General features: G+C 44.7%; 1 protein-coding gene across 2 annotated transcripts in view; it reads right to left on the bottom strand.

Moving 5' to 3' along the window:
- mAChR-A (muscarinic Acetylcholine Receptor, A-type) overlaps positions 1-21,431 on the bottom strand; it is a 106,217-nt gene that overhangs the window by 6,370 nt on the left and 78,416 nt on the right. Inside the window, exon 1 of one of the 2 annotated variants that reach the window (XM_089555576.1) lies at positions 10,351-10,475. The exons of the other annotated variant lie outside the window; for it this stretch is intronic. The gene's annotated coding sequence lies outside the window, so the exon portion shown is untranslated. Of the gene's footprint in view, positions 1-10,350; positions 10,476-21,431 lie in introns of those variants that run through there. 2 annotated transcript variants of the gene reach the window in all.

Here is a 21,431-nt window from a genome sequence, read left to right as displayed (position 1 = left end):
TTCTATAGGATTTGTATTGACTACAGACTATTCTTAATGGTTTGTCTATACAAGGTCTATGAACTTTTTAGACAGAAGTTTATGGACAGTCTGTAGACCGTGTGAAGAAAGTTTTGTAAGGGTGGTCTTCACTGCGACAGTTGCGGTACAGCTGAAAGTGTGTTACAATTTTTTTAGGATGTCCGTCCCATTGCGACAAAAGGATATATTACTAGGTTGATATGAAGGAATCGCGGCAAATGCTACTGATACTGGAATTTGGGTTGGCTTTATTACAAGGTTTTTCGCCATATAGTATTATGCTCTGAATATTTTACTTGTCTATGTGCAAGACATTGCTGTCCGTGATAAACATCAGTAACTCTTTGTATCGCCGTTAGGAATGCCGACATACAAATTCTATGGCCTCAATCTTTGTTGCAAGCAGTCTTTTTTCTTAATATTTCTAGTCCTTCTTCTCTTTGAAACCTTCGTTTCCTCAATCCACTGCCTGATACGCAGTCGTATGTATTAGGTATAAAGCACGGCGGAAAAAAAAATTCACATGTACGAAAATAAGACCACGTTCAAAACAGAAAATCATAACCGATAACAATGCAATTCAAAAGCACGGCACGAAAAATGCGCAAAGCCAGCAGAGAAACATAAAAACTTTATCGAGAGTGAAAAAAACACACAATGAAAACAAGGAAGCTCACCACGAAAGAGAACTGTGATTTGTGAACGTGAAAGTTATTTGTCAGAAAATGTTAAATCGCATCGACGTTCCTTTCTAGGAGAACTACACACGGGCACACATGCGGGAGTGCAAGTTGAAAGGTGCAGAAATTCAAACACACATCATAAGCTGTTTGGCCCGCAAAGCAGTATGCTTCACAGAAGTGCATTAGACTCTCGATGGTTCTAAGTCGAAGGAGACCTTATATTTATTTGGTTTAAATATAAGGAGGCCGTATTAAGGGAACCCCTTTTATTGTTGGCAGCACTAGGTCGCATGTTAAAGATACAATGTAATGCCGGTTACCACAGCTTATGATTATCATCTCTGTAAGTCACAACAGCAAGAATACACAAATAACTATGTTTCTTCATTCACTAGCTCAAGTGAACGTGAACGTCATAACATAAGCTACACGCAAAAGTGAACGATGGAAGATACACACATTGAACAACGATTGGTCTCCAAACGTTAGAGAACATACTACCACGAATGTTAAATGATTTACACAAAAAATATCCAACTGGAATCGACGACTTATAAAGAGCTTAGAAAACACTTTATGTTAATTTAAAGATGTGCATCCCTTTTTCTAGTTCTGATCCGCGCAATTTGAAGGTCAGGACAAGTGTTACAATAAAGTTTTCGATTATTTTCTTGCTCCCCTATGAAAAACGTAATGTTGTTTACCGCAAATTCATATTGATTTTACTTTGTAGTTTTGTGATTGAATTTCGTTCGCAATCCAAATATGAAACTGCCATTCCTATCGTTTGGGGGCCTGCGGCTTTGTCAAGTTGTCATTAAGACAGCTTTTCTGCTGTGCTCTCTAATCCTATGCACGCATTAGCTGTAAATAAGCATTTATTGTTATTATTATGTTCGAATAAACCAGAAATTCAAACTAAGCAAGTTCTAATTAACGAGATTCCAGTGAGCATGCAAAAGAGTTTGAAAAATAAAAAAATAAAAGCCGTCTTTTGACAGAACACGTAGGAAAACTAGCAGACCATGTGAAAGGTAACACCTAGGACTTAGTTTTGGTTTTGCCCCCGTGGTGGCTCAGTGGTTATGGTGCTGGGCTACTGATCCGAAATACGCGGGTTCGATCCTGGCCGCGGCGGTCGAATTTCTATGGAGGCGAAATTCTAGAGGCCCGTGTACTGTGCGATGTCAGTGCACTTTAAAGAACCCCAGGGGGTAGAAATTTCCGTAGCCCTTCACTACGGCGTCTCTCATAGCCTCAGTCGCTTTGGGGCGTTAAACCCAATAAAACCAAACCAATTTCGGTTTTTCGCCTCTCTTACCTATGTACCCACATATTTAGTTGAGAAGAATAAACACGTGGGAGAGGTCTCCTACGAATTATCTTCCCTAAGTCTATCGCATGGCTATCGTTTTTCTTGGACGCTATGCTCAATGGCATGTTTGTTGATGGAGTACACATGACGTCTACACAGGCCTTGCTGGGATAAACTATGCCTCGTACAGTTTTGACTCCAAAGAGATATTGTAATCCCAGATAAAGTTTATACACTCAGTGGAGGGCACAAACAGCACAGATAAAGCATAGGAAAGTGCGAAAGCTTAGAAGTCGCGCCTCTTGTGCTGAAGGAACCATCAGTCCACTCTCCACCGAAAAACATTGTTTATGTGCCCATCGCTCCCAGTTAGGGGAGTTTTAAGGTAGGCAGTTATGACACGAGTTTTCAGCTCAAGAAAGCAGCGCCACACGGGCTTTGTATATACCGTGGTTGTAACACATTAAAAAAAAAAAAAAACAGGCATGAACGAAAAATGAGAAGAAAATTACCTACCACAAAAGAAAATAACTTTGGTTTCCGCCCCTCACACTTGCATTAAAAGAAAGCAAAGGAAACGCGGCATCCGATCTGGCATTCGACCTGAACGCGTTTGCTACTCTGGCGAGAGAAAAAAAAAAAAAACCGTTGACGGAAGCTCAAAAAAAGAAAACCCCTTCAGTACGACAAAAAGTCGTGATTACTAAGAAGCAGCTAAAGCCTCAAGTGACCGGTCACCAGCGCACCAGTCACCCGGCTGCGATTCACTCAGCGCATGGACACTCACTTGAGACGCAGAAGTGGGAAATTTTGCGCACGTTCTGAAGCGCCTGACCTGGACTGGAGGAAAAAGAAACCGAACTTGCTTCTTCTGTGTCAACCGCACGCCAAACAATCCGCTTCCTACTGACTACTTGTGGCGCCCGACTCGCTCCTTTCTTTTTGTTGTTGTTGTTGCAATTCTCCGCTTTGGATTGTCATAGCGCTCTTGCCCAACATCGCATAGCCAAGGTGACGTCGGCTTGGCACGCCCTCAGTCCGGAAGCATTATAGGATGACTGCCATCGCCGCACTTCTCTGCGTTGTACGAAATCCACCCCTGACTAATTAGTTGTGCGGGGCGGTGGAAAAGGCGTGTAGGTCCGACCTGTGCAATTAGTGTAGAGTAAAGCTCAAAAATGTTGAAATGCAAACAGAGGCAGATTTTGGTGCGTAATTGGCACACTTTAGAAACTCCGTTACCACCAAAACATTAACTGCTCCCCTGCCAAATTTATGCCCAAACAGCACAAGTAATCTGCCCAACATTGCAAATGGATGGTTTCACTATGGTACTTTGTAGGACCGGGTTATGTCAATACGTTTCCAATATTGAGCCTATTAGCTGTGCTGTCAGGGATAATGCCCGCCTTTTTATTTGACACATCTCTTTCTCAATTTCCTGTCTCTTCTTTTTCCAAGGTACTTCGTTTCGAACTTCCTCGCAACAGAGAGTAGCATGATAGCGCTGTTACCACGCTGGCAAAAAGTTCCCGCTGTTCATTAAACAGCCCTCTCTTCCTCTATCCAGGATCGTCCTGCCCGCAAACTTATTGGTCTTGTACAGCACCCCACTCCAAAGCTGCTGCCCCAGGCAAACAACTGGATGTTGGTAGTGAAACAGCACGAAGAGAGGTGTGGCGCAGATACTCTCTTGTCCGGGATCCACCCCCGCTACGGGTATAAATGGAAACACGACTGCTGCGATCCACGGGTAAATTACGGAACGCGCAACATTATATAGTACGAACGAGCTTAGGGCGAGGACAGACGCGTGTCTAAAGGGTTGACTAACGTGTTCCCCGTCACGACAGTAACGAGGCGGGATCATGCCGTCGCCTTTGCACTTTCTCTGACGTCGACTGGAGCTAACGCCAGACACTTACAAATGGGATGGGCCGTACGGGGCCCAAAAATACTTACGCATTTATTGCGAGTGTGGGTGGGTCTGGATGGCAGGAAAAGGGTTTCAACGAAAGGGGTTCTACAGGTCGTAGCAAAGGGCGCTGTAGTGAGAGTCGTAAGCTGCTGGATACTAAACTACACAGGGCCGCGTCGGTTCAAGGTAGTGCATCGTAGATAAACATTACCAGGAATTCGGACAACGCTCGCCGGTGTTGCTAAGCCTAGCTGCCTATTACGTTATGTTCTACAGCCACCAGGTTATTCCGTTTCTTTCTTACGTAATGCATGGCGACAACCCGCTATGTTTTAGTGTTAGGAGCCATGCGCCACATGGTGAAAGCCAAGGGAACCAGAAGCGCTTGTCCAGAATTCCTTGCAATGGAGACAAAAGAGTAAGCCGATTTCCTACCGGATGCGTGAGCGCAAGGAATAGAGAGCCGGTGATCGCTCAGAACAACTAATTTCCTAGATAAGGGCAACGTATAGCACAGGATGCCGCAGGGTGAGGTGTGTGGATGAGATTGCGACGGCTCCGGGGATAGGGTGGCCGCAGCATGGCTCGGAGAGGGTTAACTGGTGATCAGTGGGGGGGGGGGGGGGGAATTTGTCCTGCCATGGACATTTCTGGGATGTGGCGCTGATGTTGATAAGTGAACGCAGGGGAAAGCAGGAGATGTAGTTACGCCGCGCCGGCTATTGATATGGGTAGGCCCACGCGAGAAATGCGTCTTCCAAGATAGTAACATACAAGTGTCATTGTCAGATATTTAGCTAATGCATGTATGATTCCAATGTAACCCTGATGAAGGAAGGTGGAGTAATCCACCCTATCGCTGGCACGTTGAGCGATGCCCGGCTATGCACCACGGCCATACCCACGCCACTTTACACTATCGAGGAAGAACCACTCACGACTCAGTACGGAAAAACTGATACTGACGAAGATCACTGTATTACTACTTCGTAATGACAAAGAAGCCACTCTTAATTAAAAAGCTAGCTCTTGCCAAGTGATATGAGAGCAAGAAATGTAAGATAGGTATCGCGATCACAGGTCGCTCTCACAACTGACCGGCGGTGACGTCGGGAGTGGTCATTTGTCGCACAGAAGAGAAAACGAAATATTATGTGCATGTATATTGCGGTGGCTTCTGTTTCACAAGCCCCAGTCCACTGTTATAGCGTCAGCAAGACGAATAGAAACAGAAACACTAAACGTGAAAAATTCAGCCAAACTCGACCCTCGGACGTAACGACTTCCAACCAGTGTGGCGGGATAAGATATTCTAACCTTAGCTACAAATTTCTCAGCGGTCAAAGTCTCTTTCGCTGCCGAAGAAATATAAAAAGACCACAGAGGGCCGAAAGACCAAGATATCAGAATTTACTCAGGACTAAGACCCAGTTGAGTTCTCAGTGTGCTTTAAGCAGCCGTCCACAACACGGCCGAGGTCTTGTTGCGTCCTGGTGCAAGGAATACAAAGAGAAAAAAAAAAGTTACCGAGGCTTGTTATCCCATCATCATGGAATGTGCTCTAACACTCGTTTTTTGTTCAAGGTTAGATCAAACCTCTACACGAACGCCATCCGTTACTTGCTTTCACCACCGTCTTTGAGGGCTATAGGTCTCAAGTATCAGAAACCCTCGTTAATTACAAATCCTCCATATAACAACCAACGCTATCAGACAGTACAGAACTAGAGTATGAAGAACGGCAGGAAAAATACCGGAACCGCTTAATTCGAAGCAAAATCTTACAAACTCCCTTCGTTGGAGAACATTGTCGCAATAGGACTTGATCCCTCATCATTCCTCAGTTTTGCAGTCAATGCCCTAGTGTCAATGTCAAGTAGAAATGACCGCTTTCCATTCTCTGCAAAGAATTAACGAATGTGCTTGAAGACCGAGCTTGGCAGTAGGGGACAGCGGATAATTACTCGTAGATGTTATGACGAGGTCGCGGCAATCGTGGCAGAGGGCGCCATAATAGCCCAGTCACGGCACGCGTGCTGACAATTTATGGCCAACACGTGTCGGCAATCGGCGAGGTGTACCATCGACAGACTACGAAAAAATAAAGGCAGGACTACGCGCCTAAAGCACCAATACTCGAGCGGTCGATGTAAAAATATACAAGGAGATAAAAAGTGATAACAAAAACTCGCTTATTATATTGCGGCGTCAAAAATTAAGCGCTGAAGTAGATGAATAGCTGAGGACGTTCCGTAACGAATCCACAGTGCCCGCGCCTTGACCTTTGGCCTGACCTGACCGTGACCTTTGATGCCATGAGGGCAAACGGCCGAAGACTCCATTTTCACTCGCCCTTTGGCTCCTCTGACATCGATGGCATGACCTCTGTGATCTCTGTCACACCGCCTTGATCTCTCGCCGATAAACAAGCCGCCGTGCGCGGGTAGAATTTTTAGAGGATGGTCAAGGCACGTGGCTCCACGCCTGGGTTTTCAAGAAAATATTTTCGTAGGTGCCGTGCCTTTTACGCCGCCTAGTATAGACTTTTCAGTAGGCATATTTTATTATAAGGCAATGACGCCACGCCCTTTACGTCGCCTAGTGTAGGATTTCTTTAGGTATATTTTGTTATAAGGAATGACACCATGCCCAATACGGCGCCTAATATAGACTGAAGCATACTTTATTATAAAGGAATGACACAACCTTTTTAATAGCAAGATATGCGATCGACAACGTTGAGTCGGCTTCCGTGCTGTGCTGCGAAAAAATGAGTTTGTTTTCAATCACCATCAAACGACATGTGTTAAGAAGTGGATCGAAACGCGAGCTCAAAAACACAAAATATACAGGAGATGAATTACAGTCGTGCTGCGTTTACACTTTCAAGTTGGGCTCCTCGCGTCTTCGAAATGAAAGTAACCAAGACCGGAATTCATTCTCCCTTAATTGAGAATTTCTGGAGTTACTGTTTGGTGTTTATATCTTCTTTTGTCGCGTTACATTCGACGTGCATCACATGTGTGCAAGGTTTGTCAAAAGTATCCAGTCCCCAGCGTCTGCTTTTGAGCAGTGTAGCGGGAAGTTTACGACATCCCCGAAGCTAAAAATCTGTGGAAGAGAAGTCTCATCCTTACATCGGAGTACCTCGGTGGCCTCATAGGAGTCATATATGTATTCAGTCACAAACAGACCCTGTGCCCTGTGAACTTTTGAGCAGCCTTGTACACGTACTTGACTGAATAATATTTTTGCACCACACAAGTTTCACCACGACCAATTATCAGGGTTCCATAGAAATGCAGTAGCTATAGTGACAGCAGTAAACAGAATAGAGATATTATTTTTAGACTCACTGAAATGAGCTAAACAAAACGGCAAGGCTAGACACTCGCACGAAGCGCGAAGTTGCTGCTTACTTCATTACAAAAGTCGTCCACTCCAGCAAAAAAAATTAAGCATGCCCAGAAACGTCTTGGGCGCATACCTTAAGTAACGGGTGGTTACTTTTAGTAGTAGAAGTGGTTTATTAAAAATAATAATAAAAGGAAGAAAAGATTTTTGCTAGCCCCGGCATCTGCCATCGCTACGGTAAGCACTTGAGCTGGGGCAGCGGAAATAAAAGGGATAGGAGACAGACTGGAGAAATGAATTGACAGAGGTGAGGGGACAGGTAAAAAGGATAGGGGGAGAGAGGTACTATTTACACAATAATATATATACAGGTCGAGCGCGTGTGATGCCCCTTATAGGCAATGGTAAAATCGTAGATCGAAAACCAGCAGGTAGTATTGATGAGGAAGGCAAAAAGACACATTTCCATAGACCGGGACATTCAAGAGCAGCGGCTATAACAGGGGAATTTTATATCTCTTCATCAAGGAAAGCAGCAGATGCCGTGCTCACATGTGTGTCGGATCCGCTGTTGCTGATGCTCAAGACCTCAAGGATTTCCCCAGCAACTTCAATAAAACATGGTACTGGGCTAGTTGGTAATAAATACTTGGTAGGAAGACAGCGCAAAAAACGACAACCACAGGGAAGGACAAGACACAAAAGAACGCTTCTATCAACTCAGCAAGCGTATCAGAGACATGCCAAATTTTCCAAGTATCCTCAAACATATGGACGGCACCTACGCTTACTAATTCTGCTGTGCGAAGACAAGTTCGTGCTGTTTTTAGAATGCAGTGACGTTGTATGTTCCCACAGTTTGTCATTTACGCCATTTAGACAACTCCCTGTCTGCCCCAGAAGTCCACTAGTAAAGAGTAGCTTTTACACTACACGCGCACTACAAGCTAAGTATTGAGTGCAGTGGTTGATGGCGCATGCGTAATTATTAGGAAGGCACTCGCTATACAGTGCACACAGAGCACAGAGTTTGCAAGGACAGTGAGACTTTATACTCGTTGCCTACTCTTTTCATGTTGTGTGATATATTAGCACATAATAAAATATAGCTCGTTTTTTCTTTCTTTTCTGCATGAAATAACGATGATCAGAGTTCCTTACAAGCTTTCGCAATTTCTTAACCAAGTTGTCTGCCACAGGTCTGAATACTGAACACTGAAAACCTGCCTCCAAGAATCCTACTAGGAGGTCAAAACAATGTTAGCTTCATGTGGACAAGATTTCAAGAAGGTCGATATTAAACACAATTAAACAGTACCATGTTTTACATTCAAATCTCTTTTTGCTGGAAAGAACTCATGTGACAACAAACCCTGTACCAAACACGGTGCTTGTACTGCGGGTTTAGTGGGTAAGATTCTCCCTATTGTGGACATGTTTATACAGGGCAAACAGGGTCCTGTCTAAACGATCGACCGATGGAGCATGCAGCGTCTATGTATTCTACAAAAGGCACGAAATATCTTCACACTGCAGAACCTGCAGAAGGTCGTCCATTGTTCGAGGCTGCTATTTTTTTCGCTTCATTTCGGTTACAAATCTGGTTTTTCTGTAAAAAAATGCGTAATTGGTGTTTTTGTGGGCAATTTTGCTTTTTCAGCGAAAGAAAAGATATTACAAGCGCTATTTTTTGTTCTGGTTAATTAAAATGCTTTAATTTTGTTCATAAGTACATAAATACGAAATTAGCAGGTTTACAAAAGCAGTTATTTTTCTTAATTATTCTAATTATTTTATCGCATGCATTATGTAATCCTGCAGGGTAAAGACCTGCCAGTCTTTGTACACTGTGAGAAGGTTCATTCAACGTCACGAAATCATTATAACGCGCAAGAGCCTTGGAATAGGACGTCATTAGTGTGCCGGGCAGCAGACTATACACTCAGAATGCTTGATAGTGTGATGCCAGTATGACATCTTGTTTATGCCCGTATTTTGCTTTCTTGCTCCTGAAGGAAAGTTTCACATTTATTTTCAAATTTAGCTGCGTCGTCATAACGACAGTTAAGATATTAGAATCGTCATTTAACCGAATACCCCCTTCTAGAATGAGCTCAAGATATTCTTTAGTATTCGTGTAATGGCTTCAGCTTTGTGCACTGAAAAAGTACGTTCTCTAGAAGCCGCATTTTCTGGCAGATAACTTTGTTAATGCAAGCTTTAAGAAATACTTCTTGAGGGGAAGTTTTAGGCCAAACAGGAGTGTACTCGAAAACGAAGGGATCTAATTATACACTGTTTAGAGCGAGACATTAGTAAAGAAAGCGGAAATCAATTGCTTCGAGTTGTGCTGCTTGATATGCGTAACAGTTTCACATAACTTCGTCTTCAATGATAAACGAAGAAATTGGACAAGCAAGGAGGTGAGGGGGTGGCTGGAATACTTTAATTGCTGACAGAAGAAAAAATAAAGGAGATAGACAAATAATAACAGGTATATCCAATAGACGAAGGCAGCCAAAAGGATTTGAAGTCATCAAAAGAGTACGGAAATATTACTGTATTAGTTTTAATAGCTCCCGTGTTTTTCTGATTAAAACAAACAACAAATAATAGCAACCGTTACAAACGAGAAAGAATAGGGAACAACAACAAAAACAAATCAAGGAAGGCGTTCTGAAATATTACTAGCGTTTTGTTCGTTTGTGCCAAAACTAAAAAGACACAATCTTAGCAGTTCTTCATGCTTCCTTCGGTTTCAAATACTGTTCGCTTTTTTCATATATATTATTCACATTTATCGATTTCTATTTCATATGTGCACTGAATATTTTTCTCGCAGAAATGTTTCATTGGGAAAAAAAGAAACAGAACAAAACAAAGAAACACCTGTACAATTTTAATAATACGGGGCCTGTATATCGATAGTTCAATATAATTAATACATCAAACTAGACGCAGTCACTTGTCCTGTGACACAGCGCAGCCTCAATCGTACTTCGCACACACAGAGATAAAAAAAAAGCAAAGAAAAAAAGAGAAAGGGTTCTCGTATTTACGTTTCGCTCCGTGACGACGACGGGCAGTCCGCCGAGCCACCGCGGGGCTCCGTGTGGCAGCCACTTTAACGGCACGAGGCGTCGGTGCCAAGTGGCCCCGAAGGGGAATTCGAAATGCGATCGCCGCCTCGCCGCACAACTCAAGTCACGATGTACGCAACGCCCGAGCCGCCGCCGCCGAAAGAGAGCGGGGGGTAGGGGGGGGGGGGGGGGACCAAAGCCTTAGCCAAGAAGAGGTGACGAGGGGGGGGCTTTTGTTTAGCGAGACACCTCTTCCCAGCTCCAACTTGCCCTCTCCCTACTTTGACAGTCTGCGCCTTGCGGCCACTGCTGCGGGGGCACGGAGCGGCGATTTATAGGGGCGAAGCTGCCATTGCGACAGCCCTGCCTCTGTCAAGGGCTTTCCGGTTCGCCTGTAGCGGCAGCGGTGTCCCCGAGGAGACGTGGGCGCACGACCTATCTGAAGCAACTCTATACCACGTGAGACGGTGAAAGCATTGAACGTTATCAGGACAGTGCTCGGGTAACTCTGCGATGAGATGCCCGGCATGTCACGTGTGATGGAGGGTTAAAGTGAGAATAGTTTTAGTTTGTGGTCGTAGTAGTGTACAGGGTGTTCAAGCTTTGACTTTAGGCATTTTTATAAAAAAAATAAGCGATAAGATGTGCACGGAAGCTGTTTCCAAACGCAGGTCATGCAGCAGGTGGACAAGTGACAGGGTAATTATCATCAACTTACTAGCTAAAATAAAAGTCGAAAGCTTTTAGCAAGTTCACCTAGTGCGAGTGTGAACAGGTGAGGTTGAAACGTAACTCAATATTTAATTGTCCATCAGTCTACTGCTGTCTGGTTTGGGGCACAACTACAAAATATGACTTCGAGTGTGAACAGTCAAGGTTGAAACATATAACTCAATATTGAATTGTCGATAAGTCTACTGCTGTCTGGCTTGGGGCACAACTATGGAATATGACTTCGAGTGTGAACAGTCAAGGTTGAAACATGTAACTCAATATTTAATTGTCGATAAATCTACTGCTGTCTGGTTTGGGGCACAACTACGGAATATGACTTCGAGTGTGAACAGTCAAGGTTGAAACATGTAACTCAATATTTAATTGTCGATAAATTTACTGCTGTCTGGTTTGGGGCAGAATTACGGAATATGACTTATGCAAACTGGCAGTAATTCAGAAGTACATCGTCCGTTCCAGAGCAAATATTGGGTCCACGACCGCCTGCTAACAATCATTTTATTCCCTGAACATTATGCATGTTGTCATTTAGTGCGAGTTTCGTTTATTACAGGCAGCCTACTATTCTTATCTACATCTAAAAAGCGTTATAACGCCGTTTGCGTCTCGAGAACGGCGCATTCCGAGTATTAACACAAAAAACTAGGAACACAGGTTTACAAGTGATACTGCATTATCGCACTTTCTATAAATATCAGGTACTGACCTATAACCTCCGTGTTGCCATTGGATTGGTGCACTCATTGATAACAGTATTCATATAATTTGTTTTTGAACGTTCTGGTTGCATGCTGCCTTACTGTTCAGTACCCTGTGCCATTGCTATGTATGTGCAGAGAACCATTCTTTCGTTAAAGCGATAATCTGTGCGGAACACAAGTAAATTGCCGATGATAACAGCACAGGTATTAAAACTCTGCTGGTGGATATAAAAAGAACCGGTATATGGTAACTGTAGATGTCAGATAAGTACACCGCTTCCGCGTGCAAGATAAGATAAGATGAGCGCGATAGTGTTAAAGCGGGAACTGGCGTGTGCGCTGTGCGTTTCCAGTGTCGATGATGTTGCCGGTGTTCGAGTCGTACAGGTAGCATATTTTGTTTGAACGTAATATGGATACAGCTGGCGAGTGGAGAACTTAGGTTGGCTGTAAGTAAATGAAGTAGCTTTTGCCAAGCCACTCGCGCTACCAGCGAGAAATCTTCGCTTATGGGGATGCTGCTTTGTTTGAAATTGTTTAGAAAGGATACTGTCTTTTGTTTTAAACACCGAAAATGTGGCGACAAGAGAGCGGCGTTTCTAAATGTCAAGACTCCTGAAAGAGAGGCGCGTTTGCATGTGGATAATATTAGATTGGGAAGACGATTAGTAAGAACAGAAGCTAAAGTTCTTGCTCCTGTTGCTTGCCAAGTTTCATTATAATCATAAAAATCGTGAAAATTTAAATTGTTACGCTGCGGCCTGCCGTCAAGACAGTCCAGATGTGCTTGTAATGACCTAACCAGGGTTCATTGTCATCAGTAGGAGTTTTTATGACCGAAATTTTCTCACTCAACTGCTCTCGGGTTGAGATTTTATTTTGACAGATCAGAAGGTTTCTATAACCCTCATTTTGGTTTCGGCGGCACTTTGGGCACTTTTAATAGCGTTTACTTCAGATGTTATCCAATATAAGTTTTGGAACTTTGCAATGAACGCGTACGAATGACCTTAAAAGATGGCCTTAAAAGACTGACACTGTTCCCACTTCGAATTATTGATCAATTCGCTCTCGGCCTACCAAAAGCTTGCCGTCCCGGTTAGCTCAGTTGGTAGAATGACTGCTCCGGTCAAGCGGTGGTCCCGGGTTCGAACCTTGGACCAGGACGAATTTTTCTTTATCTACGAAGTTCCTGAGAAAGCTGTATAGCTTTGCTTTGTAGCCGTATGGCTGCGCTCGGGTGGATGTCAATTATTGCTTTCGTCTCTTCGGTGGGATCGGACGGTAAATACTCGATGTCTAAAAGCAGCTCTGGCCGCTTGGTTGGGGCCTCCAAGGTTACCGTTCACATCACCCGCGCGTCACAACAAAATATCAACCGAAAGCATTCACAGAAAAGCATCGCTTAACCCTTGTGGACACGTCAAGCACCAATCAGGCTTTGTTACACTTGTTTGCACATAACAAGCGTTCTGTACACACCTTCATTACGAATGGAAGCGGTTGAGCGGGTGAGTGCAATTGCTGTGTCCCCTTGCTCACTCCAACTACTGTTTCCGTGCCCACTGAAGCTTTGCCGAAAAGAGACTAGATGAAGAGTGGTGCTGGATCAGATGCTTCCCGAAAGTGCACAGGAGTAGGACACGCGAACAGCACCTCGTCTAGTGCCCAGGCTTGATGGTGATCTGGCAGAATCATGAGGTCTCTTCGATTTGGCTTCACTAGTTCCGTGAAGTTCCGCGGCTGTGCCGAGAGCGTCCAGCATCAGTTCAAGTGCAGCTTGACACTGAATTACGTCACGCTCGACATCATCATCGAGCAACAACGGCCAGGCTAGCAACGGAGCCAGGTTTTTGCAGGGTGTCGCGACAATTATTGTGTCATATCATACGGTCGCTAACGACGCGCGCCAATTATAATGACACGTCATTATATCAGTAATGATAAACATGATAAACATGATGATAAACAGTTATCAGTAATGATAAACATGATCACGGCACAAGCCTTATACAAGATGCTGAGATGAGTATACTGTGACAGCTTTGCGACAGCCGCCAATTATGGATGACGTCACATTTTAGGCACTGGTTTACGTCGTATGCCATCTGTGATAACAGGCTCATGGACTGCGATATGCTCGATAGCATGATTCACGAAAGTGCAAGTGAATCACTGCACGAGACTAGATATGATGACGCGGTATGTATCGTGAATAACAAGCAAAGTACCGCATCCAGTTTATAGGTGCAGTCGTGTTAGCGCTCGTAAACGATCAACATCGATTAAAATCACGACGCAGACGTAATTGGAGGACGTCATGTTAGTTCTTGAGAGTGATCAGCGCTCGGACCAATCACAATACTCACCTCACCGATGACGCAACGCTAGTGACTGGTTGCACGCGATACTTGGCTAGCCGTTAAAGAATAATCAGGGCGCATTCGTGTGACCGGATTTCCGGAAGCTCTGCTTGCTCTAAAGGGAACAGACTCGTAATTATCCTTTCGACTAAAATTGGTGTTTGCGCTAGTTGGTTCATACTTGAATCATAAGAAGGCAGCACAAAAAAAAAAAAAAAAGAAACGGGACCGAACACAGCAGAAACACAGGACTGCACCCATCCTCTGATCTGTGTTTCTGCTGTGTTCTATGCCATTTTTTTTTGCGGTGCCTCTTATAATTCGTAATTACGGTTACGCGAATATAAAATTCTCCGTATACAAATCGAATACAATTAATTCGCTTCAAATCTTGCGTCCTAAATCGAATGATTGGCCTTAGAATCGTTGCATCTTACTTTCTGAAGCTGGAACATTCTCTATTTTCGCGAGAAATAGTCCAGTGAGCATAAATGTGGGGTCAGGATCTATGAGATCACTGGTTGAAACGTAGCGACTGCTTACAATAACACAATGATTATTTTGTCAGAGTCTCTAACGTTTTGTTGAAATGCACAAAAAAATTCAAGGTTTAAAAACTGTAATCAGGTTTAAATCGTAAGGAATCAAACTTGCCCTCATCAAAAACGGCACAAAAATAGCCTGGACTGTCATGTGACAAAATTCTGCATGTGAAAAACACGTCATAAAAATACGATACCGACCGAGCGGTGGAAGGGGCCGCCATATTGCTGTTTCTTCATCGGCAATTAAAGCTCGCCAAGACGCGCTCGTCAATAAGAAAACTTTAAGCTCGTTGAATGCGCTAAAAAGGATACTCGATTCGTGCAAGTATTAGTTACTTTCCAAATATTCGTAATACAAATGGCACCGAGATTTTGACGCCGCCGCGGTGGCGCAGTGGTTACGGCGCTCGGCTACTGGCCCAAAAAACGCGGGTTCAATCCCGGCCGCAGCGGCTGAATTTCGATGGAGGCGAAATCCTCGAGGCCCGTGTACTGTGCGATGGCAGTGCACGTTAAAGAACCCCAGGTGGTGGAAATTTCTGGAGCCCTTCACTACAGCGTCTCTCATAGCCTCAGTCGCTTTGGGACGTTAAATCCCAATAAACCAAACCAAACCGAATAGAATACTATATATATATATATATATATATATATATATATATATATATATATATATATTCGTCTTCGTCGCAACTCGAATACAACTCAAAGCGTGCTGTTCTGGCTCGAGAAGCAAATTATCCGCGCTTCACAAGCCAACGTAATTGAATTCCACCGTCTGGTGGACAATAGTTAAGCCTTGGCTAAGATATAATTACTGAATGAGCGGAGCCGAGAATCTTCCTAGACTGCCGAAGCCAACCAGGCGAGTACGGTCTTCTTCGCAATGAAAAATGGGTTTCATAAAGTCGCTGCGCGCGCGCGCGCGCGAAAAGTAAAAGAGCGAAACAGACCTAAAACCCCTAATGGTAATGAATGATACAGCAGCACACCGTTAATGGCCTATATCTTCATGCGTTGATGATGTTTGCAGATTGCGTAATTAACACGTTCTCGTCGAGGGACGCATAGTTAAGGGCAAAAACTTCGCGCTTTTGCCCACTGGCAGAAACATTAGGGAATTTATTTTTCTTCTTTATGAAGGTTCGAGGGGTGCGTTGCTCGGTGCGCTTTAATCATGGAAAAGCTTTCTGCCGTGAATTATGCTAACGAGCCTAAAGGGAATTTGGAGAAAAAAGAAGCAGAGATAATGACGAAACTGCAGAATGTAGTAAGATACCACTGGCGTCAGTGCATGCAAGAAAAAGACCAGCGAGACTCGTTTATTTTTTAATCGATTCTTTTCTGTTTGTATTTGTTACTTTCAAGCCACGAACCCTTCGGTAACGAGTCGCCCGTTAGTCGAGACGCCGTTGATGAGTGCGCTAGCAGTAAAAAATGATGCTAGTACACGTAGACTACACACACAGCAAAGCGGCGCGCCGATATAATGAACAACTAATGAACAATACCACGCTTTTACCAGTGGCCTCTACCTGGTAAAAGTAATAACATCAATGAAAAGAGAAGTTGAACTGGGAGAAGACCCGGCGTCTGGTCCTCGCGCCCGATAGAGTGGGGCGAAAATTGCAGGCACTTCAAGAGCTTAACCGGAGTGTCTCCGTTAGCGAGTTACTCTTCTTAACTTGCGAGGTTGGTATGCCCGGAAAACCAGAGGCGATTGCGGCAAAAATGTTAGTTTCTAAAAAAAAAGCCAGGGGGCAGACGCTGCGGTGTGCAGCGATTTAAGCCCGGAGGCTAAATTGCTCGCTTTTACTTAGGCGAGCTCGAAGCTTTGAAAAAGGACAGTTTAGAGGGGAAAAGAAATTAATTAATAAACGAAGAATACAAAGTTATGGACGGAAAGAGATAGTGCTCCATGTAGAAGAAATAAAGCGTACCGAAGTACCGCTACGGGCTAGTTGGTTTAAGAAGTTAAGAAGGCGGGACGGAACAGCCCGGAGACAGTACGATGAAGACAGACGACACAGGCGCTGTGTGGCATCGCAAGTTATAAATGTTTAGTTTTATATAGAAAGTTTAATGAACGTTTAGTGCAGCCAGCGGGAGACGGGAGAATGCGAAAATGGTAAAAAGAAAAGGTAAGCGAGGCTAATTTGGGACAACGATCAGTGGGTACCGATTAAGTACAGAAGAAAAAACGGCGTTTTTTTAATTGGAATCAACTACACAGAATCACCCGCAGGTCAGAACGATGGACCGCGATTACCTGTCGAGCTGTTGGCGTGTTTGGAGTTAGCCTCCAGCTGGAGCGTTAATATCGGTCCAGCGTTCTTACCTGCGGGTGAGTCTGTGTAGTTGACTGCAATAAAAAAAGACGTTGTTTTCTACTGCAGTTAATTTCCGCAACATATAGACCCCATGTGCAAACACTGCTCAATTTTGGCCACTCTCATACACATGGCGTGGACTTGTCCACACTACGACACGAACAACTCAAACAGTCCAGAGACATGGGAGTCTCTACTGCGTACTTCCGAGCCAGCAGACCAACGCCGGCTTATACAGCGCGCGGTGGAGGCCGCGACATCCCAAGGGATCCCCGCCTACCTCCTCTAAGCCAGCGCAACCGGTCCTTGGAACTGGTCCCCTGTTTTTGGGAGTAATAAAAGAGTTCATCACCGCAACCGCGATTACCGTGATAGATAGCGCACAAGATAAAGCGATGGTCGCACGTTGTTAGAAGCTCGGGCGCGCGAAACAGAAAGAACAAAGTTACGGAAAGGATTCAAGAGGCACAAATTCAAGCTGTCTTCGCTTCTTTGAAACACATACAGGAACGGCGACCAGTAAAAAAAAGATGCCCAGGCTTAGCTTGGTTAAGCCAAGAATGCGTTGCATATTGCGGGGTCTTTTTGCGCGAGGTATTGCTTGGCGGCACTCGATTTTCTCAGCAGCTTTTCCTCCGTGACGTCACGCGCCGGCGCAGCGCCCCTAGCGGGAGGAGCGGGAGTCAGGTGGTGGCTGCGGCCGCGCGCGACCGCGCGAGTTGGGACCCAGCTTTTCCTCCGGCTGTCGTGACGTCACGTCACGTGGTTTGGTGGCTGCCCGGCCGCGCCCTAGGGCTGAACTGAGTGATTGAAATATGCAACGCATAAAAAAAATCTGACATTTTGGCGCCCAGCACAGGGGCCTTGTTCACAATGGAGGCATCCCTAGAAGTAGGGCGTTTTCAAACAGACTATTTAGAGACCCACTTTTGATTACGCTTCTACTGCGAACAAGACATCGTGCCAGGAACCGAATAGTCAAAGATCTTTTTTACTAGTCGGCGTCTCTTTTTCTTCCCTCTCATGCGGGAGGAGCGGGTTCGATCCCCAGTGCCGCCGGGTACCCACAGGTGATACAATGGGCACAAGCTTTCCACTGGGTTGGTGCTGGGTTTATCTGAGGTGAAATGCTTGGAAATGGGTCTTTGACCCCATCTTGAGTAGTCGAAAAACACCTTGTGCCATGGCGCTCTTTGGCCACAGATGCACTTGCGCCGTGAAAATCTGCTTTTGCTTCAAATGTGTCCACCCTGCCAGACGGGATTCCGTCGCACTCTCCATTTCAACTGTCTCTGACTCTCCTTCTGTGACCGCGTATGTTTTGAAATCGTCAGCTAACCCGCCGACCAACAACAGTTATATTAAATTTCAAGCGTGTGGGGCCATTCTGAAAGATTCAGCACAGCCGGCACAAACATTGACGGTTGTTAGCTGCTTGTAAAGTGCGGATTGAAGAAGAGGTCGCAATGCCACCTTGGTGAAAAAATCTGATGGCAGGAAATTTCGCGTGACAGCTTGGTACTTACTGGTAGCTTTCATATGAAAGGGAGCTCTATCCATACTGAACCATTGATTACACCATAAGTATAAGGAAAAAGCACGCTTTATTCTGTAGTCTAATTAGTTTCCCTCTGTTGGATACTGCCCAAGCGACCTTTTCAAATTCAGCGCAGAAGTAACTACAGAACTCATTCTTCTATGCAAAGTGACTGGTTACTTTCATCTTGGGGTCGCCTGTACGTCAACTGAGGACCAGTGCTTGGAGGAAGCGCCTCTGCTCCAGAAGGTCACTGTCCTAATTTACCTATTGATGGGAAGAAAAATGAGAGAACTGATAACATCGTGAAATTTTCTAGTCGCCTCTTGAAACTATCAGCATAATTCTAAGGATTTCAAAATTAGTCATTTTTGCAGTACACTGCATATAAGCGGTAGTTGCACATCTTGCGTGGCCGGGCGTTGTAGACAAGCACCGCCGGCATGGGACCACGCGTACTACTTTTATAAGGCCTTATTCATACTTGCTAAGGTAAAACCAACTTCTGATCTGCCGTGCCTACAAGAACCGTTGAAGTACCGGTGAATGTCAACAAGAAACGATATTATACTGAAGGCAAACCAACCAAGTATCGGGTAAATATCTTCCTTGCGTATCAGATTCTGTGAGCGCGGCTTCTTTACATCGTTGTCGTGACTTTCAACAATAACAACAATACTTAAAAAGCGAGGAGATAGAGACATAAACGGCAGATGGGAATGTAAAAGAAAAAGCTGAAATAAAAATTGAACCAACATGAGTGTCAGAAAGGCTGAACTCGGATGTCTTTTTTTTTTTGCGAATTCTCTGATTTTTTTCATTTTTCTCATGGAGTATTAATTTTCCCCATGTCATATGAGCTCCTCAGCCCGACGATAAGGTAAAATATTAAAGAGCCGAAAACGTACAGAAATAATAAGACACTCACTAAAAAGCAATTCAAAATTAGTGTGAAACACGATGTTCGGTCTTTGTAGTCAGGTGATCTAATACTCCGCAGTCCTGTAGGACATTAACGGCTGCGCGGGTATGCCTTTCTAATGGACAGAGGTAAGTTCAAATACACGTCCAAGCGCGAATACCGTACAAAAAAAACAGAAACAAGGGATGTCGTTAATCGCAATGGAAAACTGCAAGTTTGCTTGGGAGAAAACTAATTATCCTCCACCGCTAATTAAGGACGTCTCTTCGTGGCTCGAAAATTATTAAGACCGTGCGCCTTGCATCCGCTTGAAGTTCGCCTTCCATTATTGCCTTTTGTCCCCGGCGTTAAGTGAGCAAACGCAATATATCTCGAACTTACTTGAGAGACAACTTAATGCTTTTCTTTATCGTTTTTTTTTTGTTTTGCGGACCTGACCTCAATAGACAAAGCACGCTTCTGAAGCCTAGGAAATAAAATCATATCGAGCTGAGCCGAAGGGGATGTTGCGAAAATTGCATGAGTGTATACTGTTCCCTTTGTGCCGTGTAGGCCGGTATTGCATATTAAGCGATATGCGAAGCTTAATTACTGTTGCCATGGAGATTACATCGCCCCTGTCGCGAAGGCAAAGGTGGCAAAATTAAGTTTCTCTGGTGTATTATTTGCGTTCTATTTTCTGTATCTACCGGGGGCACATCTGAGGTTACGAAATTTGTACGCTCAAATTTCAGTTAACGATTTTTTTCCCGTTGAGTACCGTGCAAGCTACGCTTTCTTTCGATGTAGATGATTTATGTCGACAGTGCAAGGTGAAGCGCTGAGACACTAATCTTATAAGCTGGGAATGATTACGTCCACCACGTCAGGTACGAATTAAAATGAGATGAGAATCGCTTTTAATTAAGGGCCTGTTGCCCGGGCAAGCAATATAGCTTTCAGCAATGCAGCAATACGGTTCCTATTCTATCCCTAGCATGGAATTTCCTAACGAGTGGGATGACAAATGTAGAATACAATAAAAAAAGAAATGGTTGTCTTAGTTTACCAGCTTTTGGTACTGCCCTCAACACCCGCAAGGAGAAAGCTCATCTTAGATAGGTTTAAAGCAGATGCTTAGATTGCAGCTGGCTGGCGGCGTTCGTAATGAAAGATTTTTATGCGAAGCATACTACTTTAGCTACCACTTCAGCCCTTCACCGTGGTTATGCGCCTCCAAATCACGTGATACATGACGTCACACCACGTGACACGATGACGTCACGACAGTAGAGAAACGGGGGCCCACCTCGCGCCGCCGCTGTGGTTGTGCGCCTCCAAATCACGTGATACATGACGTCACACCACGTGACACGATGACGTCACGACAGTGGACAAACGGGGGCCCACCTCGCGCCGTCGCTGTGGTTGTGCGCCTCCAAATCACGTGATACATGACGTCACACCACGTGACACGATGACGTCACGACAGTGGAGAAATGGGGGCCCACCTCGCGCCGTCGCTGTGGTTGTGCGCCTCCAAATCGCGTGACACGATGATGCCACACCACGTGACACGATGACGTCACGGCAGTGGAGAAACGGGGGCCCACCTCGCGCCGTCGCTGTGGTTGTGCGCCTCCAAATTACGTGACACGATGATGCTTCGCATTCTCCAGGCTTAACCAAGTTAAGCCTCAGCCATTTTTTTTTGGACTACGCATAATTCAGTCAAAAATTACGAGGATACTTTGGCAAATAGAGTGTGGCGATAGGCGAAAGCCGAGGGCACTGTGCCTTGACGAGTTCCGATGGTTGTGACGTCACACCGTTCCCGTGGCTATATCGACACCCAAATTATACATCTTTCGGGGATCTTAATGTTAATTACGCTTAATTACACATTTTCCCATCTCACTTGACACAAATCCGACGTTTTTCCGACCAT

The sequence above is a fragment of the Amblyomma mixtum genome, chromosome 8, assembly GCF_055824585.1.
Source record: "Amblyomma mixtum isolate Tamu chromosome 8, ASM5582458v1, whole genome shotgun sequence".
Taxonomy (NCBI): Eukaryota; Metazoa; Arthropoda; class Arachnida; order Ixodida; family Ixodidae; genus Amblyomma; species Amblyomma mixtum.
This window is presented reverse-complemented; position numbering and strand designations above follow the sequence as displayed.